Genomic DNA, 17,663 nt, shown 5'->3' with positions numbered 1-17,663 from the left:
AAAAATTCTTCAACTCATAATGAGAACCTTGCATATACAAAAGGAAAAGAACAATCTTAAAATTTTGGGCATTGAACGTAGCTCAAGTGGTAAGACTTCCTTCCTAGAAATTATAAGGTTCTGAGTTCAATCCCAGAACTGCCAAAAAAAAAAAAAGAATAGAAAAACAACCAAACTTATTTTTCATTTTTTATTTGAAACTGTGACAGATTTAGAATGGGTACTGGAAAATGCCAGAAAGGACCCTAGGGACTTACGGGGTGAGGTAGGACCCCCCTCCTTTTGCACAGTTGGGAGATGCCTCCGGTGGAGATGTAGGAACTTGTGATGGCATTCGTTTGGGCACTGGGATGCCCACGTGAGCTTGCTTGATAGGGAACACCTGAAATAGAAATGTCCGGCTTCTTGAAGTGGTTCTCTGGAATCTGGGAAGTGAGACTTCCTGTCAGCACAAGACTATCCAGCGATTCATGGGGCTGCAGGGGTTCAGAGGTTAAGGGCCCATCCCCCCACTGCTCTCATGGCGTTCCTGGTCATCTCCCACTATTTGGTCCTTTTCCTCCACTGTCCTTTTCTTTATCTCTTTGAAGGCAGTGTCCTTCGCTCCTTGGTCCTGGTCATTTCTTGCTGGCAAAGTCAGCATGGCATTGGTCATCTGCCTTGGTGATTCTTTCTCCACCATCCCTTTTTTCATGCCATTGAGGGCACTCAGTGTGGTCGCCTTTGTACCTGGCTCACAGGCATTTCTTGCTGGCAAAGACAGTTAGGAGCAGATCATCTGCTGTGGCACTGGAGATGGCCTTTGGTTGCTTCTGGTGGGGAGAATCCTCTGGTTCCTGGGTTACACACCATCCAAGAGTTTGGCCTCTTTTTGGAGGCTGATCCAACATGAAGAGGGCATCTCTTGCTGGATGGTGTAGTGCCTTTGAGTTGCTACAAGGAACCGATCAAGAAAATACTCAGGATGGTGAAAGAATGGTCTCCTGTGGGCTTGGAGAAGAGAGGTGGGGAGTATGGGTAGATGTGCTGGAGGAGCCAGACCAGGGAGGGGTGTGGGCCAGGGCCCAGGCTTACCCAAAGAATCTGTGCATATTGAGCTGTTCAGTGGGATCGTTCTCCTGGGACAGGGTCCATCGTTCTAGGAGCTTTTGGTTTCCCTGATTTGAGCAATATTCCCTGATTTGAGTGTTCCAAATCCACAAGGATGCCCCATGTAAGCCTCAAGCTCACAGATTCCTAAGGAGCAAGGACCAGGTGTATGCACCTCAGGCTGGAGCCTCAGACTCCACAGGTCCATGGTGGCCCCACTGGTGAAAAACCCCAAGAGAACATGAGGCCCAGCAGGACCAGGTCATGCACCACTGCCCTGCTGTCCCCCCAAAGCCTGGCCCTCCCTCACACTCTCTGTGGGCTCTCTTAAGTCCCTGGATGCATCAGCCCCTTGCCTGATTCTTGTTACTATTATATGTTTAGTTTACCTTGTTTTGTCAAACCATGTATAATAAATCTGCAAATAAGGACGGCTTACCAGGCATATAGTTGTCCCAGGATATCCCCCCTATACAAATGTTATATACTAATAAAAAATAAAGGAGGGCTCACTATCCATGGACCCTTACCAGAGGAAACAGAATCCCAATACACACACAAGATGCATTTAAAGACAAAAGCCTCTGTAAAAAAGTTAAGATTAATAAAAGAACAAAAGATCTGGAGCAAATGTAACAAGAATAAAGCAGTAGTAAAATGCTTAGTTCAGGGTAAAAAAAGAAGAAACTAGAAAAAGATGTTTGCTTAGTAATAAAGGTCCTCACGTGATGAATACATAGATGTCATGAAATTTTATACACCACAAAACAGAACAACAATATATATGACACACATGAATTGTTAGCTACAGCATTGAGGTACAAGAAAGAAATAAAAGGGATACAAATAGGAAGTGGAGAAGTAAAATGATCCCAATTTGCAGATTATAGGAGAGTAAAAAGACCTTAAAGTCCCCTCAAAAACTCTTAGATCTAGTAAACATTTTCAGTAAAGTAGCAGAATACAAAACCAGTAGGTTTTCTACATAGCATCAATGAACAGGCTGAGAAATAAATCAGGAAAACATTCCTTTTCATAGTAGCTTAAAAAAATTAAATACCTCAGAATAAACCTAACAAAGGAGGTGAAAGACATCTACTATATAACCTTGAAGAAAGAAACTAGAGTGTGACCACATCTCCCAGGTTCATGGTGTGTCAGAATTAATTTTCTGAAAATGACTTTATTGTGGAGAGCAATCTACAGATTCCATGAAATCACCTTAAAAATGCCACTGCCTATTTTCATAGAATTAGAAGAAAGGCTACAATGATGCAATGCAGCCAAACACGTGCATATTAAAGTTAATAAATGAAAAAAGTGAAAGGGTCCTTTCCTTAATCTTCACAAGGGTTTTGGGGTAGGGCACACAGAGATGTTTGGTTTTGATTGAATGCATCTTTATGAATTATTATATGTGACATAGAAAACAGGTGTTACTTTTGTCATAGGAATAGAAAAAATTTAAAAACTTATGAACAGATATGCATTTATTTGTTTGTGAGTGTGTGTGTGTGTGTGTGTGTCTGTGTGTGTGAGAGAGACAGAGAGAGAGAAAGAGGGAGACAGAGAGAGAGAGACTGGGATCTGAACTCAAGCCTTTGTGTTTGCAAAGCAGGAGCTCTACAGTTTGAGCCACGCCTCCATTCCATTGTGCTCTGTTATTTAGGAGATGGGACCTAGAGAACTATTTGCCAAGGCAGTCCAGACTTCAGCCCCCCAAGTAGATAGGATTCCAGTTCCCTGGTAAACAAAGACCTATGCTTTTTGTTTTGGGCAGGACTGGGGTTTGAACTCAGGGCTTCACACTTGCTAGGCAGGCGAACTATCATTTGAGCCATGATTTCATTCTTTATTAAACAAAGAATGTAAGAACACCTCAAAAAGAATACTGCAGAAACAAGTTTAAAATAATTTGAAGGCAATATTCTTTTCTCCAAAAAAGCAGATCAAAAGAGTAGCAGCAAAAGTAAATGCGACCAGGGCTTATTAAATATCTAAGCTTGTGAAGGCTTTTTCACTGTATTCACATGAAATTTGGATCTACTGCCCCCTTGGAGAGCAGGACAAGGACTTGCCTCCTGAGTCATGAGGAAAAACACTAGAGGACCCTCTGTCTCTCTAGGGGGGACAAGGGAATGGATCTGTATCTAAAATGACAGTTCTTAAGGATTAAAATGCCCAAGCATTCCTACTGTTGGAGCCACAGCCCACCAAGTACCTACATCCCATGAGGAACCTGGTGCTTCTCTCAAAGTGACTGAAAGATTAAATAATTTCTTAATGGATAACAGGCCCCAATTTTCTGCCATACTTTGACTTCCCAGGTTCTCTTTCCAAATGGAGCTTAATGGTTACTGTATTGATGGAACCCCGAAGATCAAAATAATCACTCCTCACCTAACTTATAGGTATGGAATTTTATTTTCTCTCAAAGAGTTCTTGTTTTTCCAAACTTCCCAACTCTATTGTTGGACAGAGATATTTTGACTTCTTTAGGAACACATAAGTTTTAGAAAATTGGCCTGTGGCGTGATATGGTTTCCTTCCTGGGTCCTCCTTGAATTATAAGTCTACTAAAAATATTGTAGATTATTGGGAAAAAATTCTGTCTAAGGTCAATGTTTATAAAAAATACTTCAAAGGAAAAGCTGAAAATGATGTCAACCCATATATGAAAGGTACATAGGAATATGTTAGGTACAATTTGGGGAAAAGATAGTTGAAGGAAAAAGAAAGACTTTTTGATGAGAAAGAATTTTGTGATAAGGTTTTTCCTGAAGTCTCATTGCAAAATGGAACAGAGCTAGGGACAAAGTCCCAGAATGTTCAAGAAAGTAACAAGATACATGAGTATGTCTTAAGTATGTAAACGTGGAACTTATAGCAAGTTTCTATTTGTGGTTAATATGACTATAATTTAAGAGGTATCTAACATCTGTTAAGGTTAAAAATTAATGAAATCATGTAGAACTAGTATTTAATTCTGTCTTTATTCTCCTCTTAATAATAGTTGCTAAAACATGACTAAAGGAGAGATTTGATGTTTCACCAAGATAACTGCTTGTGTATTCTCCTCATTTTAATAAGGTTTTAAATGTTTAGGAAACTGAGTCCTAATTAAGTCAAGGATCATTTAAATATCTTTATATAAAACTCTTTTAAGTGGTTTTCCTACATTTAACATGCTAGAAATGTGTGGGCTGTGTGTTCAAACTACATTTAAATGTAGTGACCTGTAAGTGCTCGCTTTGCTACAAGATACATTGAGCCTAATGAACACGGTACAGATGGGATGGTTCTTGTATAATAGGAAACAAGTCTATCTGAGGTCACTGGCACTGTCTCCCTAAACTTGTAAGAGCTGTGAAAGCTTTGATTGCTCTTAGTGCTATTCACCTATTATCTCATCTAGCCAAAGACTCCAAATTTGATTCCAAAGGGAATATATATATACATATATATGGCACCTGTAGCTGTGATGCTAATTTTGCTGTCTTCTGTAAATGGTAAATGTACTTCGGTTCCTCAAGTGTTTACATTTTCTCAAGTAAAAAGCAGGGCCACTTGATGAAATGGATTGGACATTGGTTACATATAATGGACATATAATGCACAGTGACAAATAAGAATATTGTAACTTATTTAAGTTCATTTAACCTGAAGGCAAAATGAAGTGAGGATCTATTATTGATAAGATATATTATCACTATTTATACTAAATTTATGAGTTTAAGTGTAAATTTAAGTGATAATAAGGAAAGCATAATGATACTAGTTAATAGTGTTGGTCATAATTATTACCTTCAAATGCTATGCGCAATGAAAATAATTACACTGATCAACTGGTAACCATTGAGAAAAGCTCTGCTGAGTGTTCTAAGTCATTTTGTCATGTGCAGTTTGGATCCTTCTCTAAGGCGTTGACAATCACAAGCAACAGGACTCTAGCAAGGACTTATGTTTCAACCATTTGCTTCTTTAAATGTATTTGCTTACCTTGGTTATGTTTCATATTTTCCTCACAGAACTTTGTAACTCTTGTCTGTCGACATTTTTTCAGAAATACAGCTCCTGTCTCCAAAGCATCCTGAGCAATCACCAGTAAAAACAGAAGACTTAAATTCTTAAAAGTTGCTTCTAGAGAAATGACACTCAGAGTAAAATTAATGCAGAAGACAGCTTGTATTTTTTTTTTGACATTTTCTTACATTTAAATTTTTTTGTGTTACTTTTTTAAAACCTATTTAAATGTTTACATTTACTGAAAATCACTCATAAAGTCAAAATCACTGAAAAACAAGGAAATGCAAATCAAGACAGCAATTCAACATCATCTAACTTTCATATGAATGATTATTAACAGAAAGGCAAAAATAACACAGTTGGCAAGGATAAGGAGAAAAGAAAAATTTCATACACTACTAGTGGGAATATACATTAGTACTGCTATTATGCCAAACACAGTGGAGGGGCCAAAACAAACAAACAAAAAACACCACCTAAAAATGGAACTGCTTTATGATGAAGAAAATCCTCTACTGGGTATTTATCCAAAGGAAATGAAATCAGAAGCTGGGAGAGACATATGGGCTCCCATGTTGATTGCAATCACTGATGAATCACTGGTGAATAAATGAACTTTTAAAGTGGCATATATATACAATGGAATATTATTGAGCCATAAAAGGACGAAATCACAGAATTTGCAACATCATGGGTGGAGCAAAAAACCATGATATTAAAGGCAAGAAACCAGGAGGAGAAAGACACATACCACAAGTTCTCATTTGAGGAAGCTAATCTGGAGAGTGAACTAGAGATCATTAGGGGCCAAGAAGGGTATGGGGGAGAAGGAATAGAAAAAGATTGGAATAACAGGCACCAAAAATAAGATTAAATGGAGAATTGGTTCTAAGGCTCTACAGCACAAAAGGAGTAACTACAGTACACAGTGATTTGTTATGCATTTCAAAATAACTAGAGGAGAAGAATCTGAAAATACCCAAAACATGCCGATACGATATTAGAGGAAATGGAAATGCTAAGTACAGGATTTGATCTTTATACATTATATACACACGTATCAAATTATTACTGTACCCCATATAAACAAACATGTCCCTGAAAATGTAAAAATTAGTTACTGGGTGAGTTGGTACATGCCTGTATCCCAATATTCCTGGCTCAGAATCATAAAGAATAGCATAGGCTATAGAGCAAGATCAAGGCCAGGTTGGGCTACATAGCAAATTTCTAATTTAAAAAGAAACAAAAAAAGTAAAGAAAGAAAGAGTAATAAAAATTAAGGACTGGACTTATAGCTTAGAGGGAAGGAGTTTACCCTGAGTTTATTCCCTGTACAGGGGACTGAGTATTAAGAGAGGGAAAAGGATACACGAGATCCTTGGCATCCCATGGGTGTATGGTTCTAAGGAAAACCCACAAATGCTCAGGATGCATAGCGTTCAGTACTGCCTTGTGAATGCTTGATTCATTTTTCCAAATGATGATGCCCTCTACCCAACTTCCACCAAAGAAATGACGCCTTTAAATAACTGTCACATATTCTCCTAATCTACAGATTAAGAGCATTCTGCGATCTTGTTTAGGGGTACCGTTTACTTTCTGGGAGGCATATTTTCACAAAATGATGCACAAGGAAACACTCAGCAGATCAAACAACAACAAAACACACGATCACAGAGAACAGGCTGAGGACTTTAAAGTGTCAACTGAGCTGTGTATGTGTAGGCAGGAATTGATTAGTTTTTTTTGTTGAAATTTCCTTTGGACTTGGGGGAAAACTTAAGTGGTAAGAGTGTCTGCCTGGCAAACGTGAGCTCCTGAATTCAAAACCCTAGCATTGCCAACATTTTTCTTAAATATTTTGATTGATCATATTTACTAAAAATTCTTGATGTAAGTAAGGAGAAAACTCTAAGTTTTATAATGAAACTCTGAACTTGACAAGAAGAAAGTTGTAATGGGAAGCCCAGCCTTGTTCTCCCATCCACTGCAGGCAAGGACAAGCTCACTCACACCCTCTAGAGCTGAATATACTAAGAGACTCCAACTTCCCTAGTTGCAGGTAGAGGCTTCACAAATAGTCATGTTCTCCACACAATCCCATGCTAACAGGTGCTGTTGACTTGAAGTCCAGGCTCCTCCATCAGCTGCACAGGATCAAGAGGATCCCTACTCAGGAGCTGTTGGGGGTGAGAGGGATGGTACCCTGCCACAAGCCATTCACCCCCAGACCCAAAGGGAGGGGACTGGTTGTAGCTACATCACATTGTTTATAAAATCATAAGTACATTTACACAACCTGTCCAGAAGGCCCTCAGGCCCCTCAGGAAAGCTGCCAGAGACAACACTGAGCCCCTTCTTCACAAGGCATAGCTACCTTAACTAGACAACTAACTCCTAGTCAATACATTTATACTTAACCTTGCCAGTGACTCGAGCTTGAAGGAATTTAAAAGCCAGTGTATTTAAATGCAAAAAATGAATTTTTATTTTTTAAAAAATGTAAAAATTTCTACTGATAATTTAACTGCCTTATTCATATTTCTCCCAAAGTAACAAAAAAGACCCTGAGTTTCTTACAGAATGAAGAAGGGAGAAAGGCATAGGGAGGGCTCTGGTGGGGACACATAACTAAACTCTGATTTCCAACTGTGCCCAGTCCAGACTCCTGACACATGCAGGGGTTGCTGGCCTGTACTAAGGTCCGACAAGTTGTTAAGGATCATGGAAGGAAGGTCTTTGCTTCCTCTGGCCACAAACCTAGGTTAAAAGTCTTTAAAATTAAAACATGTTGGAAATTCAAGGGTCGGCACTGTGGCTGACAGACAGTGTCACTGTCCACTTTCAGTTTCCAATGGCAAGGGACTAGAGACAGTGAAGTCCACACTGACAACATGTAGGAAACATACAGTTCAGTTCTTTGTCCAAACCACTCAGAGAAACACACATAAGCATCAGCACTAACACAGGAGAAGCCTTGGCATGTATATTCCTAGAGGCACATGTGGCTCATGGGCCAGGCTGGTGAGGAAGCACCTGGAAGCAGCAGTGGGTATCCTGCCTTCTGTGGCCAGCAGTGCTGCTGGGAGTGGCATTGGGGAGAGGCTGGCCAAAGGAGGTGAGTGCTCCTGATGTGGGCAGGGTAGAAGACTGGGGAAACAGAAGGAGGTCAGGGACCTCATGAAGTAAGATGTAAGAGCAGAGAGACAGTGGCAGCAGAAACCCCAAGGAGGAACCACTGAGAGGCTGATGTGGTGATCACGTTGTTCATGGTGCTGGCCTCTAAGTTCATCCCTAGGCCAATCACAGGCTTTGAGACACCAGTCTTTGAGGATGTACTGGTGATGGTGAAAGTGAACAAGACATTGATGATGGAGGCGGTAGTGGCTGCAGTAGTGGCTACAGCAGTTGTCTGCCTGTAGAAGTGGGTTGACAAGTGCATGAAGCTAGGTGGCCTAATGAGGCCAAAGAGGGACTTGTAAGTTAGGGTGGTGCTGCTGGTCATGGCAGGGAAAATGAGGCTGGAAGAGGCTGTGAATGTGGCTGCCGGTATGGACAGCAAGGGTTTTGCCCTCACTTGTAGCTGGGGCAATGAAAATGTGGCATGTGTTAATTATGTATCTAAACTTTGTTCAAGTGCTACACGAAAGTTGACAGGGTTACATATAAAGTGACCAGTGACTGCTCGCTATAAGAAGAGAAGCAAATTAATAAAATCAGATGTGAAAAAGGGGAGATAACAACAAACACCAAGGAAATCCAGGGAATCATCAGAGATTACGTTGAGAAGCTATATTCCAATGAATTAGAAAATCCTGAAGAAATGGATAAATCTCTAGATACTATGACCATGCAAAAGTGAACCAAGAGGATATTAACCACCTCAACAGCCCTATAGCATGTAATGAAATTGAAGCAGCAATAGTCTCTCAGAAAAGAAAAGTCCAGAACACCATGGATTCTCTGCTGAATTCTACCAGATCTTTAAAGAACTAATACCAACACTCCTTAAACTTTTCCATGAAATAGAAAGGGAAGAAACACTGCCTAACTCATTCTATGAAGCCAATATTACTCTCATCCCAAAACTGGACAAGGACACATCCCAAAAGGAGAACTACAGGCCAATCTCCTGAATGAACATTGATGAAAAACTCCTCAATAAAATAACAGCAAAACGAATCCAACAACATATCAGAAAGATCATTCACCATGACCCAATTGAGTTCATCCCAGGGACATATGGATGGTTCAACATATGCAAGTCAGTATACGTAATACAGCACATTAATAGAAGCAAAGACGAAAACCTCTTGATCATCTCAACAGATGCAGAAAAAGTCTTTGGTAAGATTCAACACCATTTCATGATAAAAGCTCTAACAAATCTAGTAATACAAGGGATGTACCTCAACATTATAAAGGCTGTCTATGACAAACCTATAGCCAACATCATACTTAATGGGGAAAAACTAAAACCATTTCCCCTAATGTCAGGAATGAGACAAGGATGCCCACTCTCCCCACTCCTATTCAACACAGTCCAGGAGTTCCTAGCCAGAGCAATAATGCAGGAAGAAGAAAGAAAAGGAATACAATTAGGTAAAGAAATAGTCAAAGTATCCCTATTTGCAGACAACATGATCCTACACCTCAAAGTCCCAAAAGACTCCACCCCCAAACTCCTAGAAACCATAAACGGCTTCAGCTATGTAGTAGCATACAAAATCAACTTACAAAAATCAGTAGCCTTTCTATACAACGATGATGATCAAATTGAGAAAGGATATAGAAAAACAATTCCATTTACAATAGCCTTAAAAAAATTAAATACCTACGAATAAACTTAACCAAAAATATAAATGACCTCCAAAAGGAGAACTACAAACCACTGAGGAAAGAGAACGAAGAAGACTACAGCAGGTGGAGAGATCCCCCACGCTCATGGATTGGCAGAATCAACATAGTAAAAATGGCTATACTACCAAAAGCAATCTACACGTTCAACGTAATTCCCATTAAAATGCCGATGACATTCATCACAGAGATTGAAAAATCGACCCCAAAGTTCCTTTGGAAACACAAAAGACTGTGAATACCCTAAAAGAGTTCAAAGAGAAATGCCAGAGCTATCACAATACCCAACTTCAAACTATACTACAGAGCCATAGCAATAAAAATAGCATGGTACTGGCACAAGAACAGATATGAAGACCAGTGGAAGAGAATAGAGGAGCCGGCTATGAATCCACACAGCTATACCCACCTTATTTTTGACAACGGTATGAAAGATACATGAAGGAGAAAAGACAGCCTCTTCAACAAGTGTTGCTGGGAAAAGTGGTTATCTGCCTGTAGAAAACAGAAACTAGATCCACGCCTATCCCCCTGAACTCATATCAACTCCAATGGGATTAAGGACCTTAATATCAGACCCAAAACCTTGCAGTTGATACAGGAAGAGTAGGGAATACTCTGGAAGCAATAGGTATAAACAAGGACTTCCTCAATAGAACTCAAGCAGCGCAGCAACTAAGAGAAAGGATGGCCAAAAAACACGTGAAACAATGCTCACCGTCCCTGACAATAAAGGAAATGCAAATCAAAACCACACTAAGAGTCTACCTCACTCCTGTTACAACAGCTATCATCAAGAACACCACCACCAACAAATGTTGGTGAGGCTGTGGGAAAAAGGAAGCCTCATACACTGCTGGTGGGAATGTAAGCTAGTACAACCACTTTGGAAAACAATGTAGAGGCTTCTTAAAAAACTAAACATAGATCTGCCATATGATCCAGCAATACCACTCCTAGGGATATACCCGAAGGAATGCGATTCAGGTTATTACAAAGGCACCTGCACACCCGTGTTTATCGCAGCACTATTCACAATAGCCAAGCTAGGGAAACAGCCAAGATGCCCCACTACCGACAAATGGATTAAGAAAATGTGGTATTCATATACAATGGAATTGTATCCAGCCACAAAGAAGAATGAAACTGTGTCATTTGCCAGTAAATAGATGGAACTGGAGAACATCATGTTAAGCAAAGTTAGCCAGGCTCACAAGGCCAAAAATTGCATGTTCTCCCTCATGTGCAGATTCTACACCTAAAAACAAATGCTGTAATTCTATTGGACATGGGTCACACAATAAGGGGTGAACACGCACGGGGAGGGGGGGATAGAGAAAGGGAAGGAAACCTATAACTTGAATGTGGTTGATGTGCTCACGATAGAGCAGTGAATATAAGAATCTTAATCTGCCAGAGGCCACTATGGGAAGAGGACTAGGCAGTAGTGAAGAGGTCTGGTAGAGAAGAACCAATGTGGGTTGAAATACACATGTGAATGGAAGCGACGCTAGGAATCTCTCTATATAGCTATCTTTATCTCAAACTAGCAAAAATGATAGGTCTTTCTTATTATCTCTTACGTTTTCTCTTCAACAAACTCAGAGAACAAGAGGGCAGAACAGATTGTGCCTGGAAGTGGGGAAGAGAGCGGAGTGGGGGAGGTGGCGCAAACAATGTGTACATGTGAGTAAATGCAAAAATGATAAAATAAAAAAAGAAGACACACTGAGCTAAATTATCCTTGTATAGACCACATACTCTTATACAATAGGAAACTAGCCTACTTGAGTTCACTGGCACTGTCTCCTAAATTTGTCAGCAGTCTAAAAGCTTTGATTTTTGTTAGTTCTATAAACCTATTATCTCACCTAGGCAAGGATTCTACATTCAACTCCAAATGTAAAAGCTAAGTTAATATATATAAGTCATCTGTGTTGTTATAAAGCTAATTCTTGCAGGCTTCTGCCAATGTTATGTTCTTCAAGAATATAAGTTTTCTAACATGGAAAGCACTGTCACATGATTGAACACTGGTCACACACGAAGCACATGTGTAATATGTAAGTCTATTGTAACTCATTTAAAGTTTAATTTGGCTTTAATTGTCTCTGCTTGCTGGGATTAGACTCCCTCAATGATATGTTATCCCACCTCTGAGGAAAAGTGAGAGACAAGCTGAGTCAGGGCCAATAAAACTGTTGTCAACAGACAACAGCTACAAAGTTCTACCAGGAAAACAGGAAACATAGCAAAGAGAGCAAATCTATCTAAGGAAAGTAACGGGCGAAAAATAAGTACTTGCAAGAGTCTTTTTCCATGAGTGGCATTGTAAATGCTTTAGAGAAGAATCCAAAGTGCAGATGACAGAATCACTTAGAACTGTCATGAGAATAATTTTCAATGTTCAGCAATGGATGAATTCAACTAAATTCACTGCATAATATACATTCATTTACAACATAATTACTTGCATGCCCTGGGCCTCATGGGCCTCATGGGTCTCCCGGGAGACCGTGATTGTTTGCTCACCAGTGGGGCCACCATGGACCAGTGGATTCTGAGGCTTGAATCCGAGGTGCACGCACCTGGTCCTCGCTCCTTCAGAACCCACGAGCTTGAGGCTCGCGCGGGGCGTCCTCGCGCATTTGGAACAGGCAACGCATCGGAATGTTGCTAGCTCCTTGGAAACGGAAAACTCCTAGAGCGACCAACTCCGACATTGCTCCTTGAGAACGACCCCGCTGAAGCGATCCATATGCACAGATTCGTGAGCAAGCCTGGGCCCTGGCCCGTCCCTCGCCACCACCCACACCCCTCCCTGGACCCGCTCCTCCAGCACATCCACCCCTCACTCCCCACCTCTCTTCTCCTAGCCCACAGGAGACAGTTCTATTGCCATCCCGGGGATTTCACGACCCATTTCCTCGAAGCAACTTGAACACGCTACCCAATCCAGCAGGCAGTGCCCACCAAGTGGGGAACCAGCTGCCACCAAGAGCCCGTGCTGTGTGCACAGAACTTCTGGATGATGTGTGGCCCAAGGACTGAGCGGACCCACCAAAGGCCACCTCCAGTGCCACAGCAGATGGTCTGCTCCAAACAGGGCCCGCCACTGAGATATGACTGGGAGCGAAGAGCAAAGGACACCTCACTGAGTTTCCTCACAGGCGGGAAGAAAGGGGTAGTGCAGAAACAAGTATCAGGGCAGATGACCAACTCCACACTGTCCTCTCCACCAAGAACTGTCCGGGAGCGAGGAGCAAAGGAGACATCACTGAGTACCCTCCAAGGCAAGAAGAAGGGAGCAGTGGAAGAAGTAGCAGGGCAGATGGTCAAGACCATGCCAATGTCGCCAGAAAGAAATGCCCGTGAGCCAGGTGCAAAGGACACCGCTGTCAAAGAGACAAATACAAGGACTGTGGAGAAACAGACCCAAATATTGGGAGATGGCCAGGAAAGCAAGAGAAGGCACCACAAGAAAAGTGGGAGGGCGCCTTCCACATCTGAACCCGTTGTGGCCCATGGATTGCCAGTTTGCCTTGAGCAGAAGCCAGAAGCCCTGAAGAAGAGCATCACTCCAGAGACGTCAGATGACCCCTTGAATAAGCGAGCACGCCCCTCTTCTATGTGCTCCCTGACAAGGAAGCTCACGTGTGGTGTCCTGGGGACCAGGGGCGATGCCACCGGGAGTTCTTACAGCTCTCCCAGAGGTGTCTCCCACCTGTGGAAGAAGACAGGTCCCACCTCAACCCCCTTACATAGATCAGCCTCCTCCTGCGGCCGGAGGCCAGAGAGGCCAACAAAAACTACAGGAGCAGAGGGGCTGGGGCGTCAGCACAGTTGTACCACTCCCCGGGTGGTGGACAAGGAGTCCCAGGGAGACGGCGTTGCCGATGCTACCACAGGGAAGCAGGAAAAGTCTTCCACTTCACCATCCACCAGTGGCAGCTCTGCGAGCCGCAAACCTAAGTTTCAGCAGCTGCCTTCCGGGCTCAGGGACCCAGTGACCTTGCCTTCACCTCCCCTGCTTGCCTCTCCCATCGCTCCAGAAGACGCTGGCAGAGAGAAGAGAGGGAGGTTTGTCTTGGAGGAGAAGAGTGATGCCTCCTCCAACGGTGTCACCAACGAGCATGTGGCAACAAAGTCTTGCCTCACTTTGTCCCCGCCTGCAACAGGGCCTGCTTCCTTGCCAGCCTCCCTCCCCAGCCCAGCCCCAGACCCAGGTGCTATCCCGCTGCCGGACAGCCCAAAGCCGATGCAGAATCTGCCGACCCCACCGTCCTCCCCAGGACCTGCTGGTGTGCTCTCCACTGCAGCCCTTGCACCTGCCAAGCCACCTGGCCTAACTTTGTCCCCGCCTGCAGCAGGGCCTGCTTCCTTGGCAGCCTTCCTCCCCACCCCTGCCGCAGACCCAGGTGCTACCCCACTGCTGGACAGCCAGAAAACCATGCAGAACCCTGATGGTGCCCCATCCTTAACAGGACCTGCTGGTGTGCTCTCCACTGCAGCCCCTGCACCTGCCAAGCCATCTGGCTTCACTTTGTCCCTACCTGAAGCAGGGCCTCCTTCCTTCCCAGACTTCCTCCCAAACCCTGCCCCAGAGCCAGGAGCTACCCCGCTGCTGGCCAGCCAAAAGCAGACGCAGAACATGCTGACCCCATCATCCTCCCCTGGACCTGTTGGAGTGATCACCGCTGCAGCCCCTTCACCTAGGAAGACAAGGAATCTTCTGGCCCCTCTGGATTCTAAATATCCAGGGCCCCTCCCAGACAGCTGTCCAGCATCTTCCCCGAGACTGGCACCTACACACTCCCCTATACCACGAACAGACACCTCATTCCCTGCTTCCAGCACCCATCCCACTCCGCCTCCCACCATTGGAGACAGATGTCAGCCCACACTAGGAGTCCCTAAGAAGCAGAAGAAGGGGGCCACCGTGTCAGCCCTTGTTGGAGATTTTGCAGCTCTTTCCTGTTCTGATAGTGGGCAGTCCCAGCTGCCTAAGCAAAGCAACCGCCAGCACCCATGCCAATCCGTGAGTCCCCAAACCATTCAGTCACACTCCAGGGGAGCCAAATCCCAGCCCACAGTGGGATTCCCTAAGAAGAAGAAAAAGGGAGCTGCTGTGTCAGCCCTTATTAGAGATTTTGCAGCTCTTTCCTGTTCTGATAGTGGGCAGCCACAGCTGCCTAAGGAAAGCAGGCACAAAGGCCCGTGCCAATCTGTGAGCGCCCTTCTTGTTTCCCCACCCTGTATGGGAGTCAACCCCCAGCCCACAGTGGGAGTCCCTAAGATGCAGAAGAAGGGGGCCACCGTGTCAGCCCTTGTTGGAGATTTTGCAGCTCTTTCCTGTTCTGATAGTGGGGAGCCCCAGCTGCCTAAGCAAAGCAGCCGCCAGCACCCATGCCAATCCGTGAGTCTCCAAATCGTTCAGCCACACTCCAGGGGAGCCAAATCCCAGCCTACAGTGGGAGTCCCTAAGATGCAGAAGAACGGGGCTGGTGTGTCAACCCTTATTAGAGCATTTGCAGCTCTTTCCTGTTTGGATAGTGGGGAGCCCCAGCTGCCTAATCAAAGCAGGCGCCAACATCCGTGGCAATCTGTGAGCGCCCATCCTGTTTCCCCACCGTCCTCGGGAGCCCAGTCCCAGCCCACAGTGGGAGTCCCTACAGAGCAGAAGAAGGGGGCTGGTGTGTCAGCCCTTGTTGGAGATTTTGCAGCCCTTTCCTGTTCTGATAGTGGGCAGCTCCAGTAGCCTAAGCAAAGCAGGCACCAAGGTACCTGCCAATCTCTGAGCACTCATCCTGTTTCCCCACCCTCGATGGCAGCCAAGGCCCAGCCCCCAGTGGGAGTCCCTAAGAAGCAAAGGAAGGGGCCCACTGAGTCATCCCTTCTTGGAGATTTTGCAGCTCTTCCCTTTTCTGAGACTGAGCAGCCCCAGCCACCTAAGCAGCGCAGGCGAAAGCGCCTGTGCCAGTCTGTGAGCGCCCATCCTGTTTCCCTACCCTCCCTGGAAGCCAAATCCCAGCCCACGATGGGAGTCGTCTAGAAGCAGAAGAAGGGGGCCACCGTGTCACCCCTTGTTAGAACTTTTCCAGTTCTCTCCTATGCCAATACTGTGCAGCACCAACAACTGGGCCAATCCGTGAGCACTTTGGTGGCTATGGTTTCTAAACTTTCCTTAATCTGAGTGGCATGGCTCTTGCTTGTGTAAATTATTAGTAGATATTTATCCATTTGTTTAAGAATAAAAATTTGTTTCTGTATTTCACCTGAACTGCTTTTGAAATTCTTCAAACTTGGGTCCCTGGGTGGTTAAGCACAAATGATACTGATTAGGAGTTAGCTCTGTAGATAAGGTAGTTATGCCTGTGTGAAGAAGGGGCTCACGTCTGTCCCTGGCAGCTCTCCCGATGGGCCTGATGGCTTTCTGAACCCATTGTGTAAAGGTAATAGTCATTTTCAAGACCCAGTGATGCTGCTGGAACTAGTCCCCTGCCTCCTTGGCAGGGCTTGAATATCATGTGGCAGGGCACTGCCCATCACCTCCAAGAGTGCCGACTAAACAACACACTTAACCCTGGGAGCTGTGAAAGGAGCCTAGACCTTAATACCTGTTAGTGTGGGAGAAGGCGGGTGGGACAAGGACTGGAAATGAAGCCTCTCCCTGTACCTCACCTGCAAAGAGGTAACAAGGTAGAGAGGCAGTGCCTTTGCCCTGGGCGCCCCTGCCAGCATGCAGCCCAGCGTCATGAGCACCAGGGCCATTTTTCCCTTCCTGGCAGCCACTGCCTCTGGCTTCAGGGCCAGCACCCAGAACACCAGCCCGGGATCAGTATCTCCTTGTTTAGCAGCTCCACTATGTCCCCTTTCACATTTCGGGGCTTGGAAGCCTAGCCCCTCGCTGCAGGAGCATTGCCCCAGAGCAGGCAAGATGCCCGCCGCTGTTCGCAGATGCCTCCTCACCAGCCCCCACTGCAGGCTGCCTGTGCCCCCTGGGCTTGTATGTGCCAGTGCTGCTTCTGTGTTGGTGCTGATGCTCACGTGGATTTCTCTTACGGGCTTAATGGAAGAGCTGAATTGTATGTGTCCTGTGCCCTGCAAGTGGGGACAGAATTGTCTGCAGTGTCCTGGGCATGGAAACTGAATGTCAACTGTGGCACTGCCTGATGGACAAATTGCCTGGTCACTGAGTTCAGTTAAGTACACATGTTATGACTAGGAGTGACCTGTCTAGTTAAGGTAGTTATGCCTGCCTGAAGAAGTGTCTCAGTGCTGTCCCTGTCAGCTTCTGGACATGCCTAAATGCCTTCTATCTTTTCTTTTCTTTTCTTCTTTATTTTTTGCTGCTGGGATCAAACCCAGGGCCTCGCACATGCTAGGCAAGCGCTGTACCACCAAGCTACCTGAACGCCTTCTAGACACATTTTATAAAATTAGTTCTCATTTTAAAAGCGTGATACAGTTGTAACCAGCGCCCTCCATCTTCCACTCTCACCCCCAAGATTGCTAACAGAGGCTGACTCAGAACTTCATGGCATCAACTGAGCTGTGTAATGTGTTGGCAGGATAGTCAAGGTTGTTTTTTTTTTTTTTCTGTCTGCCAAGCAGCAACCCCTGAGTACAAAACTGATCACTGCCACAAAATTTTTTCCTGAAATATTTTAAGTATGAATGCATGTGCA

General features: G+C 44.4%; 1 long non-coding RNA gene across 1 annotated transcript; it reads right to left on the bottom strand.

Moving 5' to 3' along the window:
* Nucleotides 1-210: 210 nt before the first annotated feature.
* Nucleotides 211-12,714, bottom strand: LOC141422346 (uncharacterized). Its single transcript, XR_012446895.1, has 3 exons — nt 12,508-12,714; nt 5,089-5,179; nt 211-933 (listed from the first exon to the last, which is right to left on the bottom strand). It is a non-coding gene; the product is annotated as an uncharacterized lncRNA (long non-coding RNA).
* Between the last annotated feature and the right edge of the window lie 4,949 nt (nt 12,715-17,663).

This window comes from Castor canadensis, chromosome 4 (assembly GCF_047511655.1).
Source record: "Castor canadensis chromosome 4, mCasCan1.hap1v2, whole genome shotgun sequence".
Taxonomy (NCBI): Eukaryota; Metazoa; Chordata; class Mammalia; order Rodentia; family Castoridae; genus Castor; species Castor canadensis.
This window is presented reverse-complemented; position numbering and strand designations above follow the sequence as displayed.